A 12,336-nucleotide genomic window follows, 5' to 3' on the forward strand; every position below is an offset into this window, starting at 1 on the left:
CGACCATTGGGGGGGGACCCAGGTTCCATCATAGAGCCTTCTCATTAGCTTCCTTCTTTAAAAGGCATTTCAGGATGCAGCCCACCAGACCCACCCTGCTCACATACCTTTACTACACTCCAGATGCACACCCTGCTACACACACACTGCTGTACACACACACACACACACACACACACACACACACACACACACACACACACACAGGTTGTGGCTCCTCAGAACAAAGAGCTTTAACAAACTTATGAGTTGGGGATAACTATGAATTTACAACAAGAAAACTTCTTCCCTTTGGAGCAGGGTCAAAGGGTCATGTTTGTGTTATTTCAGTTCAGGGATCTTGCTGGTTGTTGACTTAAATCCAGGACAGCCAGGGCTACGTAGAGAAACCCTTTCTTGGAACAAACAAACAAACAAAAAATATTTAGGGCAAGACCCAAGAAATCCTCCCCAGGTCAGAATAGACACCACATTGATGAAGGATGGATCTCTCTGTCTCTGTCTCTGTCTCTCTGTCTCTGTCTATCTCTCTGTGTCTCTGTGTGTGTGTGTCTCTCTGTGTCTCTCTATCTCTCTGTGTCTCTGTGTCTCTGTCACAGGCAGGCACCCCTTTGGGTGCCAGAACCCTCCCGGGGGTTGAACCCATAGCCTTCTCTTTTGGGGGCCACAGCTCGCAGCCTTGCAAGGAAGCACTGAAACAGAAACCAGTCTGAAGATTTCTCTTTTCTTTTTTATTAATTTCAATGAAAAAATCTCATTTTACATACCAATCCAAGTTCCTTCTCCCTCCCTATCTCCCACTCCCCCCTATCATCTCTCCATCCCACCCTCTATCTACTCCTCAGAGAGGGTGAGACCTCCCATGGGGGATCATCAAAGTGTGTCAAGTCATTTGGGGCAGGACAGAGACCCCCCCACACACACATTTAGGCTGAGAGAGTATTCCTCCATAGGGAATGGGCTCCAAAAAGCCAGTTCGCAAACTAGGAATAAAAACTGGTTCCACTGCCAGGGGCCCCATAGACTGCATAAGACCCCCAACTGACACCCACGTTCAGGAGGCCTAGTTCAGTCCTATGCAGGTTCCTCAGCTGTCAGTCTGGGGTCCAAGAGCTCCCACTTGCTCAGGTCAGCTGTTTCTGTGGGTTTTCCCAGCATGGTTTTGACCCCTTTGCTCATCACTCCTCCCTCTCTACAACTGGATTCCAGGAGTTTGGCTCAGTGTTTAACTGTGGGTGTCTGCTTCTGCTTCCATTAGTTACTGGATGAAGGCTCTAGGATGGCGTATAAGGTAGTCATCAGTTTCATTATAGGGGAAGGGCATTTAAGGTAGCCTCTCCACTATTGCTTACATTCTTAGTTGGGATCATCCTTGTGGATTCCTGGGAATTTCCCTAGTACCAAGTTTCTCTTTAAGCCCATAAGGGTCCCTTTCCTTGCTCTCCTCTCTTCTTCCCCCAACTTGACCTTCCAGATCCCTCATGTTCCCCTCCCCCTTCCCTTTCTCCCCGCCTCTTTCTCCTAACTCCCTCTCCCCTCCCCATGCTCCCAATTTACTCAGGAGATCCTGTCCCTTTCTCCTTCCCTGAGGTTCCCTGAGGGTCCATGTATGTCACTCTTAGGATCATCCTTGTTTCCTGGGGTTGTGGATTGTTAGGCATATATACAAAGGATGCTCACTCATACCACAAGGACTTCTGTTCAACTATGTTTATAGCAGCACTATTTGTAATAGCCAGAACCTGGAAGATGTCCCTCAACTGAAGAATGGATAAAGAGTACTAATCAGCGTTAACAAAACAATGACATCTTGATATTTGCAGGCAAATGGGTGGAACTAGAAGAAACCATCCTGAGTAAGGTAACCCAGACATAGAAAGACAAACGTGGTATGTACTCACTCACAAGTGGATATTAGACATAGAGTCTGGAGATTTCTGAGGGTCTGTACTAATGAGATCAGAGTAATTCCCTAGCCTTCCATAGTTCACTGCCACCAGGTGGCACTAGTCATAGGTGCCAGAATGGGACATGGCTTGGTCTTGCGGTAGAGGCTCTTTTACATATATATATATATATATATATATATATATATATATATGTATATATATATTAGAAAGGTAATTAAAATATGTTATTTCCTTTTTTTAATTTAAATTTAAATTAGAAACAAAGTTGCTTCACATGTCAATTCCAGGTCCCTCTCTCTTTCCCTCCCCTCCTCCCGCGCCCTCCCACCAACCCCCTCAATAAGCTCTTAACCTGACAGTTACTTAGTCTGCATGTGACAAGGCAGGCACATGACTGAATTATTGAACTTGCTTGCAGGGTCCTCCTTGCACGTAGAGCAGGGAAAGGGCTGGTCCAGCCGGTCTCTTCCTGGGGCTGAGCTGGATGGTTAGTGTCCACGATACAGACCCTCCCACCATTAGTCCCTGGGAGAAAAATACACACTGAGTCGGGAGTCTGTTGAAGCAGGATGTCAATTTATTCCAACAGGCAGGAACTTATATAGGGCTGAGGTAGGGGATGGGAATCTTAGGCTAGGGTAAGGTGACGTGAGGAGTAAGGGCCAGTAACATTCCACCAAGCGGGCAGGTAGCTAGGCAGGGGGCAATCAGGTCTGGCTGAGCCACCCCCACGTGGAGGTTACAGGTTAGAGACAGATCGTCAGACTCTAGCCAGGCTCAGGAGCTTACACTGGGCCTCACATCCTAGCCTTTCTGAGGCCCAGCACTTGCTGTGTTAATGTGGGGGAAATTGAATTTTAGATCACCTTGACAAGATGTTTTAATTATTTCCTTTTCCATCAGTTTTTTTAATTTGGGAAATGATATACATAAATAGTAAAGTACTGAGTAGCTTCTGTGTACCTCTTCCCTAAACTCACCAATTCATTTTTTTAGATACTGTTTCACTGTATGGAACCAGCTGGTCTTGAACCAACTCTCTAGCCCAGGTTGACCTCAAATGAAATCCTCCAGTCTCATGTGGAATTATTGAGGAGTACCACCCTGACACCAGTTCTTTTAAATTATCTTATAATCGTGTGTGTGTGTGTGGGGGGCATACATGAATAGAGGTTAGAAGAAATCTTGGAATTTTTTTTCTCTCTTTCTACCATGTAGATTCTGGGGATTGAATTCAGGTCTTCAGCCATGTTGACCCTGACACTAGTTCTTATACTTTATGTGGTGATGTATTGTTTATGATCTAATAAAGACACTGGAGATTGGAATGCAAAGCTAGCCACAGCCATAGAAGCTGGGCAGTATGGCACACACCTTTAGTCCCAGGACTAGGGAGACAGAGGCAGATGGATTTCTTTGAGTTCAAGGCGACCCTGTGCTACATGAGACTGAATCAGTCTAAAAGAGTAACAGAGCTCACGCCTTTAATCCCAGCATTAGGAAGGTGGAGACAGGAGTGATAAGGCTGGCCTGAGAGGAATATAAGGCAGGAGGAGACAGGATCTCCGAGAGAGCAGCTGAGGTGAGACCTCTCTAGTGGCTGGCCGCTTTGCTTTTCTGATATTCAGCTTGAACCCCAATATCTGGCTCTGGGGTTAAATATTAATGTTACAACTTTGCTGCATTCTCTCTCCATCCCACCCACTCTCCACATAGATAGGGGCATTTACACCCCCAAACATTGAGGGTTAATTCTGAAATGTCACCCTAGTATTCCAGCACATGTCTTCTAAGAATAAGGATGTTGCCTCGTTACATTCAGGAAGAATAGCCTTAGCATGCCATCTTTATATAATATGCAAGTATCAGTACTCAAATGCCTACCTTGTCCAGACAAAGGCATTTTGCATTTTATGGGGTAGTTCTTCAGTAGATTAGGGTGTGTCTTTTATGAAATTCAAATGTCTAGACAGACCAGCTGAGACTTTCTCAGTTTTCACATTCAGCTTTCATGGTTAAATTTGGGTGAAATATTTTTGGCAAGGACATCATCAAGGTGAGTGCATTCTCCTTAAAACAGCCCTTAAAAGATTCCAGCAACTCTGTTTGAACAACATACTTCTTAGTTCTAAGAGGAAAACTGCTAGCCACAGGACCCTAAATTATTTTTAAAGCAGGCTCCCATCTTTCTGACCCCATTTCCACAAGTATGCCTCTGATAACAGAGAGGTCTTGAAATGGAAGGAAACAGAAAAAAACTGGTTAGTCATGCTCAGAAAGGGATTACCTCTAACTTGCATACCTCCTGGTTCTATTTCATTCTGTTTCTAGTGAACATCCGTGCCAAACTCAACTTCCCCACCGTGGTGACAGGTCCAAGTGTGACCTAAGCAGAGCCTGAATCTCCCCTGTGTGGTTACTCCTTCTCTGGGATCATGACATTATAGGAATGCTGGTGGCAACTCTTTGTAGTCACGATCCCAACGCTGCCTGTCGGAGAAGAGGAGGAGACCCACACACCCAATAAAGCAGAGGTGAGCAAAGTTAAGGACACTGACGAGGAGGCGGAGTCAGTCCCTGTCACTTCTTCAGTCCACAGATTTACCTGTGCCCGACACTGGTTAGCTCCCTTCTCTGCATTTCTCTAAATCCTTTGAGCTAGTTTAGTTCCTGCGTCTTGCAACTGAGTCTTGACTAATGTGCTCAGGATTCAAGGACTTCTCAGAAGTGCATGTGAGCACACGAGTGCACACACACGCACACACGCACGCACGCACGTGCATGCACGCACACATACACACAGTGAGCTGCAACGGCAGCCTAAACAATTTGGTAAAATGCCTCAGGCCCTTTAGCTGTAAGGACAAAAACACCCACTTCAGAGTTGCACAGATTAAAGAGGGAGTCGATCCTCAGTGCCTGAAGCACATTAGAGAATCAATGGATGCTAGGAACAGGGACAAAAGACTAGGACGCCCGCCAGGCTTCTGCCATTTTCTCTGTGCCTGTGAAATCTCCCTCACTCCATTGGACTTGGCTGGATTTTGCTGAGGACGGTGCCAGTCAGCTAATATTCACTGGTCACTGTCACCGTTTTGTCCTGTAAGCAGCATGAACAGAGAGAGCACTAGCATGTGTGGAGGGTGACGGGCACTTGTACACTCGTTTTTTGTTTTTGTTTTTCTCCCTCCAGGTGAGAGAAGCCGCGGTTGAGACTAAACAGAACCGAGTGGCATCAGTGTGTTCGGCAGTGTGTGTTCCCAATGTGGCTGAGAAAGAAGCAGGAAGCAACAAGCATTGGGACCAATGGCTTGATTTTTTTTTCTACTTGTTTGGGCCCTAATTTATCCCTGTCTGCAATGGTTCTGAGAGGGAGTTTATTCTGTCAGAAACCTTAGCATGCTCATGTTCTCTGCTGTCAGGGGGAAGGGGGAGCATGGCAAACAGATTTAAAAAGCAAACACGCAGGCAAAACACACATACATGTAAAATAAATAAATCTATTTTTAAAAATCATCGAGAAGAAATCACCAGGCTGTGGCTCCATCGGTGGGCTCCAGAACGTTGTGGAAATTCCATAGCCACAAAGACACACAACTGAGCCAGTATTCCTGCTTCTTGCTGTCATTAGTTTTTCAGCCACCAAGAGGACACCACCACGACAGGACCAAGAAGATGCCAAGACTTAACTGGAACTAGAAGATTGCTAGAAATGACCCAGGGTTGCTTGCAGGGACAGGCTAGCCCTTGGCATAGCCTCTGGCTTTCTGTCTCCTCTGTGACATGTTTGGGGTGGGAAACAAGGGCGCAGTTGGAAACCCGTTGGGATCCCTTCCAGTGAGAACAATCTGTTCACTCACATACTCCATCACTCAACCAACCTAGCCTCCTCGTTACCTGCTCTCTGTGCTCTAGTGGGATGCTGGAAACATCTAGTTGACTTTTCTTGGTCCTCAGGATGATAATTAGAGAGTAATCACTTTCTAAATCAGGATTTGCACACGAGACAGGGGTTAGTGGGTGGCTCTGTTGGAAGCCTGTCTATCTCCTTGAAGGGCCATTCAATACTTCTAGACGTTGTCAGAAAAAGTCATTTCAGCACAGATTTTAGCACAAAAGCCAGAACCTAGCCCCGAGGCAGGAGTGGCTTGGACCCAGCACAGCCCATCTTCCAGTGCTGTCAACAGTGCAGGGGAAGACTGAGCCTGTGCCACATCTCCCATCTGTGAACTTTTGGAACACAAGGCATGGTTGCTTTGGACTAGCCTTTAGGGAGGGCCATGGAGGTACACAAGTGTTTTATCTTTTTTTTTTTTTTTGGTTTTTACGAGACAGGGTTTCTCTGTATTGTTTTGGAGGCTGTCGGTCCAGCCTGGCCTTGAACTCACAGAGATCCGCCTGCCTCTGCCTCCCGAGTGCTGGGATTAAAGGCGTGCGCCACCACCCCCCGGCCCGACAAGTGTTTTATCTTTATAGCAGAGTAGTTTGGACATCTCAGTGGGACTTCAGGGATCAGCTCCAGGAAAGGTGACAACAATGGGAGCCATGAGAAGTGGCAGGGTGGCAGCTCTAGTGACTCTGGGTTCAAAGGCAGATGACAACTGCCTGATGGTTCCTCTGGCAGGCACCAGGGGATTTACCACAGCACCAAGCTTGTTGAATTGAAACTTCTGCAAAGACTACCATGACAATGGTTGTTAGCCTGGAGTGGAAGAGAAGGCACCCCAGGCTTTCTAGAAGCAGTTGCAGAAGACATTGAGACGGACCTCATGCTATGAGGAGAGAACAGTGGGAGAGACCTGGGTGCTTCTTATTCACTGCAAATATAAGCCCACCATGAACCTTGACAGGAGAAATGAATATCACCTACAGTTAAACCTATTCAGGTAGTGAACAGTTTGTGCCACAAGAAATGATGAGGGGATATTCCTCTTGTTTGGCATAAAAGTAGTCTGTGGGAACCCTGATTTGGCTCCCTGGCACTTGGAGCCCCACTGAGGAATCACAGTGGCCTCTAGAGGTCATCACAGCTTTTCTATAATTCTCCTCAAGGAATAATAATTTAGAGCTCACTTAAAAATGTCTTGGAATTTGTAAGCAAAAAGGTTTGAACTGAAACAATAAGTGAGATGACCACTTCTACATTTACAAACAACCCTGAGCATGTGTCTTTTTCCAGGTGTCAACTGTCCAGCACTTAGACAACTGACAACAAACTGTATAACATTTAGATAACCTGTAATAAGCTCTTTGGAAATACCATTTATAGAAGCACTGATTGAGCATGTAAAATCCATCACACCCTAGTGAGGCTAATTTGTACACAGAAGTGTAAATCTGCAATAGGATTGCTGGAGCTATAATGGCTAGTTGGCTTCTTTCTTTAAAAAAGAATTGTTCCTCAGGAGTCTCAGTGTGATACAGAACAAAGGATACTGAAGTTGAAGTCATGCCCTCTGCTGTCTGGCTTGACCTTAAAGTGAGCATATCTCTGGGCTTTGGCTCACCTACAGGTGCAGTGTGCATGTACTAACATCTTGCTGACTTCCTGTTATTGTGTGCAAGAAATGGTCATCTCTGGGCTTCGTCATGAGTTATTAATATAATAGTTGTGTGATCTGACCTCAACAAATACTGTATAAGCAAAAGCAGCTCAAATAAACTCCCAATTAAGCTGAGTCATGACAAAATGACAGCAGTTGGCATTCAGGTCAGCACTATTTGTTCTCATCTTTCTGTTGGCTGCAACCTTGGGGGTTGCTGGGTGTGAGGCTCAGTGGGTCAGAGTTGAACTGACACGATGGTCATTTGAACCTTGGTCTATCTGTTGATGTGAGATGCCTCACTACCTCAAAGAATCAAAAACCTGGATGCCTGGATTAAGTTTGGAGGACTAAGGGATGCAATTCAGCTATATTAAGCATTCTAGAAAAATCAAAGCCAGAATGGAAGAAAGAAAAGTAAACTCTTGGTCCTTTGTTTAATTTAGATCTCTACCCTTGATTATCCTTGAATTACGCATGGTGACTTTACTTCATGGTCTTGTCCCACACAAGCAGACCAATCCTGGGTAGACTACACACACACACACACACACACACACACACACACACACACACACACACACACACACACTCAGACTTGTGAAGGTTCAGGGTCACTATGTCAGACTAGGAAGACTTCAGCGGAAGGTAAACCTTCGTGTGTATGTGTGTTTGCGTGTGCTGATGCACACGAGAGCCAGGGGACAACTGTGGGTGTCATTCCTCAGGCACTACCCATCGTTTTTTTTCAGATGGTTTCTCACTGGTACAGAGCTCATTGACTAGACTGGGCTGTTGGCCAGTGAGCCTCAGGGATCTGCCTGTGTCTGCTTCCAGGGTTTTAGGATTACAAGTGCATACAATAGCCTCAAATAACGTAAAATATCTTGGTATAACTCCAGCCAAGAAAGCAAAAGACTCATATGACAAGAACTTCAAGTAGTTGAAGAAAGAAATTGGAGAAGGTATCATAAAATGAAAAGATCTCCCATTCTCATGGCTTGGTAGGATTAACATAGTAAAAATGACCATCCTATCAAAAGCAATCTACAGATTCAATGTAATCCCCATCGAAATTCCAACACAATTCTTTTTTTCTTTCTCTTTAAAAAATTATTTAAATTCGAAACAAGCTTGCTTGACATGTCAATCCCAACTCTCTCACCTTTCCCTCCTCTCCCACTCCCCCACCCCCTAAACCTCCTTCCATATTCCCCCTCTGCTCCTCAGGGAGGGTAAGGCTCCTCCATGGGGAATCTTCAAAGTCTGTCATATTCCAGGCAGGGCCAACCCCTCCCCCATGTGTCCAGGCTGAGACAGCATTCTTCCATGTGGAATGGGCTCCCAAAGTCCATTTGTATGTCAGGGCTAAATACTGGTCTACTATCCAAGGCCCCATAGATTACCGAGGCCTCCTCATTTGACAACCACATTCAGGAGGTCTGGATCAGTTCCATGCTGGCCTCTCAGTCACCAGTCTGGGGTCCATGAGCTCCCCCTTGTTCAGGTCAGCTGCCTCTGTGGGTTTCACCAGCCAGGTCTTGACTCCTTTCTCATCACTCTTCCCTTTCTGTAACTGGTTTCCAGGAGTTCAGTTCAGTGTTTAGCTGTGGGTGTGTCCCTCTGCTTCCATCAGCCACTGGATGAAGGCTCTAGGATGGCATATAAGGTAGTCATCAATCTCATTATTGGGGGAGGGCATTTAAGGTAGTCTCTCCACTATTGGTTAGTTTGCCAGTTGGTGCCATTCTTGTGGATCTCTGACAATCTCCCTAGTGCCAGATCTCTTCCCAAACCTGTAGTGGCTCCTTGACTCAACCTTCCTACTCCCCCATGTCCTCCTGTCCTCTTCTCCCCCTCTATCTCTCAAAGCTTCCTCTTCCCTCCTCTCACCCCATGCTCCCAATCCCCTCAGGAGATCCCATGCCATTCCCCTTCTCTGGGGGTACTATGCATATCTCTCTTATGGTCCTCCCTGTTTCCCAGACTCTCTGGCGGTGAGGTTGTAGGCTGGCAATCCCCTGCTCCATGTCTAAAATCCATATATGAGTGAGTATATACCATGTTTGTCTTTTTGTGACTGGGTTACCTCACTCATGATGGTTTCTTCTAGTGCCATCCATTTGTCTGTGAATTTCAAGATTCCATTTTTTTTTACACTGAGTAGTACTCCACTGTGTAAATGTACCACATTTTCTCTATCCACTCTTCAGTTGAGGGGCATCTGGGTTGCTTCCAGGTTCTGGCTATTACAAATAATGCTGCTATGAACATAGTTTAGAAGATGTTCTTATTGTATGAATGCCAACACAATTCTTTACAGACCTTGAAAGGACAATTGTTAACTTCATATGGAAAAACAAACAAACAAAAAATCCAGGATAGCTAAAACAATCCTAAACAACAAAAGAACTTCTGGAAGTATCACCATCCCTGATTTCAAGTTGTACTACAGATCTACAGTAATAAAAAGTGCCTGATATTAGTATAAAAACAGATATGCTGATCAATGGAATCGAATAACCAGACATAAATCCGCAAACGATGGATACCAGTTTTGATAAAGAAGCCAGAAATACACACTGAAAAAAAGATACAATCATAAACAAATGGTGCTCATGAAACTGGATGTTGTCCTGAAAAGAATACAAATAGATCCACATCTATCACCCTGCACAAAACTCAAGGCAAACTGGGCCAAAGAACTCAACATAAAACTAGACACACTGAACCTGACAGAAGAGAAAGTGGGGAACAGCCTTGAACACAGGAGACAACTTCCTGAACAGAACACCAATAGCACAGGCACTAAGATCAACAATTAATAAATGGGACCTCCTGAAACTGAAAAGCTTCTATAAGGCAAAGGACACTATCATTAGGACAAAATGTTAGTCTACAAAATGGGAAAAGTTTTTTTATCAGTTCCACATCTGATAGAGAACTAATATCAAAAATATATAAAGAATTCAATAAACTAGATATCAAAAAATTCCACAAATAATCCAGTTAAAAATGAGGTACAGTTCTAAACAGAATTCTCTATAGAGGAAACTCAAATGATTGAAAAACACCTAAAGAAATGTTCAGCATCCTTAGCTATCTGGGAAATGCAAATCAAACTGCTTTGAGTTTCTATCGTAGACCTGTCAGAATGGCTAAGATCAATAACACAAGTGACAGCTCATGCTGGTGAGGATATGGAATGAGAAGAACACTCATATTGTCAATGAGAGTGCAAACTTGTAAAGCCAATAAGGAAGTCAATATGGCAGTTACTCAGAAAGTTGGAATCAATCTACCTCAAGATCCAGCTATACCAGGCTTGTACATATTATCAAAGGATGCTTCATCCAACCACAAAGACATTTACTCAAATATGTTCACTGAAGCTCTATTCATAATATCCAGAGATTGGAACCAACCTATATATCACTCAAACAGAAGAATGGATTTTAAAAAGTAGTACACAGTGGAGTATTATGCTGCTGCTAAAAAATGACAGCATGAAATTTGCAGGAAAATTGATGGAACTAAAAAAAATCATCCTGAATAAGGTAACCTAGACCCAGAAAGATGAATATGGTATGTATTCATAGACTTGTAGGTGGATATTAGCCATTAAATAAATGATAACCAACCTACAATTTGTAGACCCAGAGAGGTGCAGTATGGAGGGGACACATGACTCTCCCTGGAAGGAGAAAATAGAATAGATATTATGGCTGGACTGAGAGTTATGCTGGACAAGAATGGGAGGATCAGATGGGGAGAAGGAGGGAAGGTAGGGTTGAGGGAGAGAATGCAGGTAAAGATACCTATAGAGGGGCATTTGAGGGATGGTACAGAAACCTAGTGTAGTGGAAACTCCCTAAAATGTATGAAGGAGATCCTAATGAAGTTTCCTAATATTAGGGTTACGGTTTTTTGAATAGGAGTGACCCCCTTAGATCATGTGTTTAGATGCTTGCCTCATAGGGAGTAGCACTATTCAGAGGTGTGGCCTTTTTGGAGTAAGTGTGGCCCTTTTGGAGGAAGTGTATCCCTGTGGAGGTGGGCTGTGAGATCTCTTGTGCTCAAGTTGTGCCCATGCAGCACACTGTTACTTCTGCTGCTTGCAGATCAAGATGTAGAACTCCCTGCCCCTTCTCCAGCACCGCGTCTGCCTGCATGCTACCCCACCCCTACACGATGATAATGGACTGAACTAAGTCAGCCCCAGTTAAATGTTTTCCTTTGTGAGAGTGGCTGTGGGCTGCCCACCCAGGTGGAAGCCAGCCACGGCTGGGTAGGCACTCCTGGAAGTGCAAAGACAATGCTGTGACCCTGGTGCCAGTGGGCACGTTGGGGGTGGGATGGGGAGTGAGTAGATGGGGAGTGATGGGAGAGAAAGGAGTGAGCAAACGGGTGGCCAGCAACTTGCGGGCCGTGAAGTCAGGCAGAACTGGAGACACGAAGGTGGTTGCTGTTCTTCCTTGGGAAAAGGTGAATTACACTGCTTGTCGACTGAGCCAGTAACAAATACAGGCGTCAGTGCACCTATGCCTTCTTCCTTTGAGAAAATCAACCACTGTACTGGTAGCTGTGACTCCCAGAGCTGCATTCTAGCCCAGGAAGAAGAGAAGCACCTGCAGAACAGAGACCCACAAGTGGCCGGACGTGTCCTGCCGTGCTTACTTCTTGTTATTGGCCTGTCTGCTAATCTGTCTAGCTGCTGGTGGTGGTAGCGGTTCAACCTTGAGACTGAACGACTCTGTGTTGAACTTTTGTTTTCCATGCTGTGTCTAACTTTGGTTAGAGTTTTTATTTCCTTTGTAAGCTTTGGATTGGACAAACACTTTGAAGATGCCCAGAGATTCCACCTGCTGCCTTGAGGAGAAGGC

This window comes from Mesocricetus auratus, unplaced genomic scaffold (assembly GCF_017639785.1).
Source record: "Mesocricetus auratus isolate SY011 unplaced genomic scaffold, BCM_Maur_2.0 Super-Scaffold_100011, whole genome shotgun sequence".
NCBI lineage: Eukaryota > Metazoa > Chordata > Mammalia > Rodentia > Cricetidae > Mesocricetus > Mesocricetus auratus.